Raw genomic sequence first — 6,439 nt, 5'->3', positions numbered from 1 at the left:
TGAGCTATAATATAGTTTGATTCTTTTTCCACAAATAAATTACTGCATTGTTTGTCAACTGGTGAAGTGGGAGGTTGCCAACCTATCGAAATTATCCAAATCAGCTCTTATTCCCGAGGACCGCTCCGGTGGCCTAGTGGTTATAGCGTCCGCCTCGGATGCGGGAGGTCGTGGGTTCGATCCCCGACCGAGTCATTCCAGAGACTTAAAAAATGGTACTAACAGCTGCCTCGCTTGGCGTTCAGCATTAAGAGGTTAGTGTTAGGACATCATGCTACATGTCTGCGGCATGATGCCCCAGTGTTAGACATCACTATAAACTGCCACATTGCAGACATCGTAGCGATATGACTGAAAAATTGTTAAAGCTACGTTAAAAATCAAAATCACATCACATCACATCTTATTCCCGAAATATTCACGTGTAAGGAGTAAGCATTAAACGAGAATTCAGTTTATATTTTTAGCATGCCGTTTATTTGTCGGAAATGTACTTGTAATTTTAAAAGGAGTATTGATTCATGTGAATAAGCGTAAGATAATGTTGTGCGTGCATTGGCACATTCATCTAAGCACTCAGATTAATGCAGAATAGATAACATGTTCAAACTCAACTGCCGTAATAGTGTTTCCCCCCCTGAGAATGATGTGTTTAATAACCTTGCTTTGATTTTACGGCTGTGAAGAAGTCAAAGCATATCTTGGTGTAGGAAAGTAAATTGCAACACACTTCATGGACTCTGGCAATTGCGTTTTACCACCCATATAATAAATATTGAGCCCCGATATAGCTTCATTGTCATGCGAGACTTTAGCAAATATATAACATTGGTTAAAACAGTCAGAGGCATAGCTTTTTGTCATATCTATTACATTAATAAACCAATGGCACATCTCTTTCTCATTAAGTGATTGGCCCAAGACAAAAGCAAAAGTACGTTTACGTTATCGAAAAAATGAATGATACTATGACCGCCTTACATTTTAGACTTGTCATCATGCATACATTCCATCAACTAAATTCATTTTCCATAAATCAATTTAATTCATTTTTACTTTGTTGAGTTATTTAACGTTGGTCTAATTCAGGCAAGCCGCTCGTGCGATTAGATCCTATATATTAATGCGACTCCAATGTTTTTCAAACATATTTTTAAATTTCTGCAAATAGATTTACTTCTACTTCATGTCGTCTAAATATGTCATTAAGAGTATGTTTAATTTTCTGTCACGCAAGCTATTATGTTGGATGTCACAGTCTGAGAAAATATTTCATTGAACTTATGACAACCCGTATAGAATATGTCGCAAACTGATGCCTCTTATATCAACGTTCCACTAAAGGAAATCAGCATTCACTTTCTTTAGACATATCAAATGGAAGTTTCCTTCTTTCGGAACACTTTTTAATTTGTACTTATGCCGGTATTGTTGCTGTTCGATTATGACAAGTTATTCACTTAGTGACAGTGTAAGAGTCTAAGATGTTTCTAAATATTGTTCAACTTAAGTTTAGTGAACAACCGAGGGACTGAATAATTATGTCTCTGTTACGAACTACTGCTAATTCAAGGCCAATACATTATGAAATAATAACTGCAGTGCATTTAAATTGATCCTTATTGGCAGATGTTTCTCTAACTCATTTGTCCGTTATGATAGGTTTTACTGTATATTTATCTATTAATTACACGGAGAAATGTTTATTTGAATTAACTTACAATGCACATAATGTATGTGACGTTTTTATTTTATAAGAGCAATAACGCCACAAGCTGCTATTGACTGTCACACAATTACATTAAAGCCTTTATTCACGTTTTTTTCATTTCTTTTTCATCGATCGTATGTTCGTAAATATCGTTGATTCTGTGATGAAGGAAACATAAATCTATAAATCTATAAATATTGCTGCTAGAATTATATTGCCCGAACACATTTCTATTGAAATACGATATCATCGTCACTTCTCATTTATCTTATTTCCCCCAAAATTTGACCTATGTTGTACAATACATGTGTTTATTGGTTTTGTAAATCCCATAAGAAAACATGCTTTGGAAAATAGAAAGAATGAATCCATTTAAGTCTAAATATTACTTATTTCAACATTAATTATACTCATTATTCCTACTTACTCTCAACTCCGCCAGTCAAAAAATTTTTTGTGCAGAGTATCGCCTTCGACCTTGTGAGGCAGAAGTTTTTGTATTCATTTTGAACTACTATAAGAGATTTTATGACGATATACCCACCAGAAAAACATCTAAGAGTTTTCCAGGGAATGCAGTATATATAAAACAAATATTTGTCGCATATTTTAAAGTCTTTAAGTTTGCTTTTCTTACCATTCTCTTCAGTCTTTATAGTAAAGAAATTCAGAGTACCCTGGAAACCTACAACCGAAAGGTGGGAAACTATCTATCTAGGCCTTAGTATCGAACCCAGGATCACAGAGAAGAAAAATGAGCTGCTTAACTTGCCCTGTAAGCCCTTTCACAATTAGTCAATGTTATCTATCAAACAGCTAACATGTGAATGACAGTGTCATGTCAACTAGATCAGACACCCACCTCCAAGTTCAAATATGTCCTTGGTTTCCGGCAAACTTTAGAACTTCGAAAACAGTGCATGACAAATACAGTAAGCAGGGAAATCTAAATCCAACGACATGGCTGGTAACCATTACACGTCCCACATCAAATACGTAAAAAGTGTATGTCACTAAAGAAGAAGACCCCACCCCAACACCCCACCTCTAATCCCGTCCCCTGACTTTTGATTCTCCAACTAATGTCTAATTCCGTCAAACTGACAAGTTTCTCGCGTATGTCGACTGCATGCTACAACGGAGATTCAATCTGACAAACAAAATTTCTTTATTTCTGTACCTTCTGAATCAATTCTAAAAATGAATTTAAAAAGCGGGATATTTTTCCCAGAGGTGTCCTTGAACGTAGAAAGGACATTTTGTCATTCATTGTGATTGTCTACTCCGTAATCACCCAGACCTGTCATTTCTAGTTCCCTGCCGACTTCTTGCAACCTATTGTGGCCATGCGGCCTTTGCGATTTTTTAAATACTTATTCAAGAAAGTATCTTGCCTTTCCATCAACCTCTAATAATGTTGTTGGATCTTAACTATAAAAAACAACGACAATATATTAAAATATCAATCTATACGTTAAGTTAATAAGCGTTCTATATGATGAAATAGTGTGTAAAAGAAAACGAAGAAAGTGATATTTTGTCGTGGGAACGGGAGAAGTTGGGTATATAAATGTACAACAGACATTGTGTACGATATGCATATTTGCAAATAGAATGTACGCATGTTCAGGAGGAAGAAAGAACTGGCGAAAATGTCAGTTTGAACGCATATGCGAGTATGCCAAGGGCATGAGTATCTGTGCCAATAGTTGAAGGAACAGATATGCAGTTCTTAAGCTGTGTCAAAATTTGGCAATAATTCAATGAATCTTTAAAGTAACTATTTATTTTGTGTTAAACGCTGAAGCAGAGGCAGCCACCATTTTGTAGCTGACTGATAAAATCGGAAGAAATATAAGCTTTAATGGTGACGGCATCCATCAGTACAGGCTCCTCTAGCGATCTTCACTCGATTCGAATCAATTTATGCGTTGAATTTAAAGTAGGAGAAAAGTTGCGTCATTTTTGCCATGAAATTTCATTGTCGGATAAAAATTAGTATACGAACATTATTGTATGCCCCATGGTATCATCAGAAAACCGAGATTATCGATATATTACTGTTTTGTTGTCTTTACGATTGCTTCTTTTGTTTTCTTGCAATAAAAGATGTAGTCATTATACAAGTCTTCAACTTAAGAGCCACTAAGGTTTTCTGTGGATTTTGCGTCTGAAGTAGTGAAATATTTAATCGACATATACTTTTCAGTTACATTTGTGTCATAAAACGAAATATTAATTTATCTATGATGCGTCGGATAAAATCGCGGAGCGATTATATTACGTAATCTCGTCGCACTGACTGCAGTTTTACATCTGAGAAAATACTATAAGTCTCGACTAGCTGTCGTCTTTCTAAGCCAAATGTCGATAAAACTTTAATTTACAACACAAAAAAAGTTTTTATTGTTTCAATGTTTTGGACTTCTCTTAAGCAGAATAAAATCAATCCATTATATTATCACATTTCATTATTGTTATTTCTCTCTCAGTTTCTGTTGTGTTTTAGATAAAAGTCAAAACGACTTTACCCATACAATCTCAAGTTTTCTATGGATGAGTATTTCAGTCTGTTTCTCAAAATAGTGGACGAAGGGGAATAATTCCATGTAGTATTATGCAAGGGAGACAACAAGAGGAAAAAACCCAAGTACTGTACTGTATTACCTTTCCACAAAGCTCGAATGCTCCGCTATATTCAAATTCATTATAGGGCTAAGGAAGAAAGAAGAAAAAAATCCACTTTAAAAATAATTAGTGACAGAAAAAATAGGTTAGGTGGTCTATCAGTTCAGGAATATTCTTTTAGGTTGAGCAGGTGTGGGAAGTTAGGTTTTTAATGTCTTGTCATTACTGAGCGTAGAAATTGGTATTTGTTTTATTATGGAAATCCCTTATAATAGCGTGAAATATCAGTGCATTGATGGGGTTTCCTCTGAAATAGAAAATTTTGCAAAATACATACATCCCAAGACTAGTCTCAAGGATGCGCTTTTCGTGTGATACATCATCATCATCATCATCATCATCATCATCAATCCCTTAATCCAAGAAGTCGTTGACGTACCACAGATGACTTTACAACCAATTCTCCCCATCTTTCCCTGTTCTCTACTGTCCTTTGTTAATCTCCAAATCCCATGCCTGTCCACTCCTTAATTGTTGTCTTCCCACCTCTTTTTCTGTCCGTCCTCTTCTTCTGTACCCTCACACTGTGCCTTGCAAGATTGTTTATTTCAGTCCAGATGATCTTGAGATACAACCGTACCACTTCAGTTTGCGCTATTTTTCACAGTGGTCAAGAGGTCTTCGTAGAGTCCGATGGATCGTTTGGATCCTGCTGTTGACCTCTTTGTTGGTTATATGGTCAATGTATGAGATTCCCAAGATCTTATTATCATCTTATTTCGAAGGTTTGAATCCTTCCTTTTCGATCTGATGTGATACAACGTATGCAAAGCGGTTTCTGCTAGCCCTCGAAATGGTGACAGAATATCGTAGCCAGTTTGTTGTTATTGTTGTTTTGTAAGCTTTTTTCTTGCTTCTATATTTGTTTTAGCGTGCTACTAAACCTACAACAATGTCAAGTGCTTTGTAACTTGTTCATGCGTTGGCCTACCTTTATACTTTATACCACGTTATTGTGACACTAGTACATGACCTAGTAAATTGATGAATGTAGTTTTTTCTTTCAAAGGCATTCCCAGTATCATGTTTACATGAGTTTCAAACAGCTATAAATTCGTTTAAGTATTGCACAACATATATTTTCTTTTCTTTAATATTTATCTGTCTACGATAAATCTGTACAATACATCTTTTATAGATTTTCTTCTTCAAATTTTTATTTTAAGTATTTTATATAATAGCACATATCGAAGTGAAAATAGTTGCTTGAGATCTTAATTAGGGAGGGTACCGCTGCCCTCCCATCTAGGCCTATCAAGTTAACACTAATTAAATTCCTTATATATTTCCTACATTTTTCCTCGTGATACTAGTTCTGATGCACAAAAACGATGCTAATTTTGATATGATCTAACTTGAACATAATAGTTTCTGGAATGGAAAAAGCTGCATTTTTAAAAGAAGTAAATTGACTTTTCACTACAAGTGACATTTTCGGAACTAGACGGGTCGCACCTGTTTGTTTCATCTTACGCGAACATTTTTAATACACTTTTTCTGCTGCTTTCTGTTGAATACAAGTAAAATGTATGTATGTATGTATGTATGTATGTATGTATGTATGTATGTATGTATGTATGTGTGTGTGTGTGTGTATGTATGTATGTATGTATGTATGTATGTATGTATGTATGTATGTACGTATGTGTAAAGGGGTTCTCGTCGTTGACTACCTTAGGTTGGGGTGGGGTGCTTCCAGTATTATCTTTAATTACTACAGAAGACCCACCCTGGCTCGTTTTTGTTAGAAATTGAAGTAGTGATAGAGATGCAAAGCTCCGAGCTCCCAATCAGCGATGCCGACAGTTAAATTACTGAATACACAAAAAGTGAAATTCAAATAAACAACAATTGTAATGCCATTTAATTACAGATAATCCTTCCTCAAATGAAATTCAATGTTCAAAACCCTATCACTCGTGTTTCACTCGACCAAGTGACGGCCTATTTCATCATCTGACTTAGTGTGATAGATTTTCCTCCTGTCCTGTGTTTCTACTCATCTCATGATCTGTAGTATTTCTTGACTGGTACCCAGTA

This window comes from Sinohyriopsis cumingii, chromosome 4, assembly GCF_028554795.1.
Source record: "Sinohyriopsis cumingii isolate HCF-2022 chromosome 4, ASM2855479v2, whole genome shotgun sequence".
In the NCBI taxonomy this organism is placed as follows: Eukaryota; Metazoa; Mollusca; class Bivalvia; order Unionida; family Unionidae; genus Sinohyriopsis; species Sinohyriopsis cumingii.
This window is presented reverse-complemented; position numbering follows the sequence as displayed.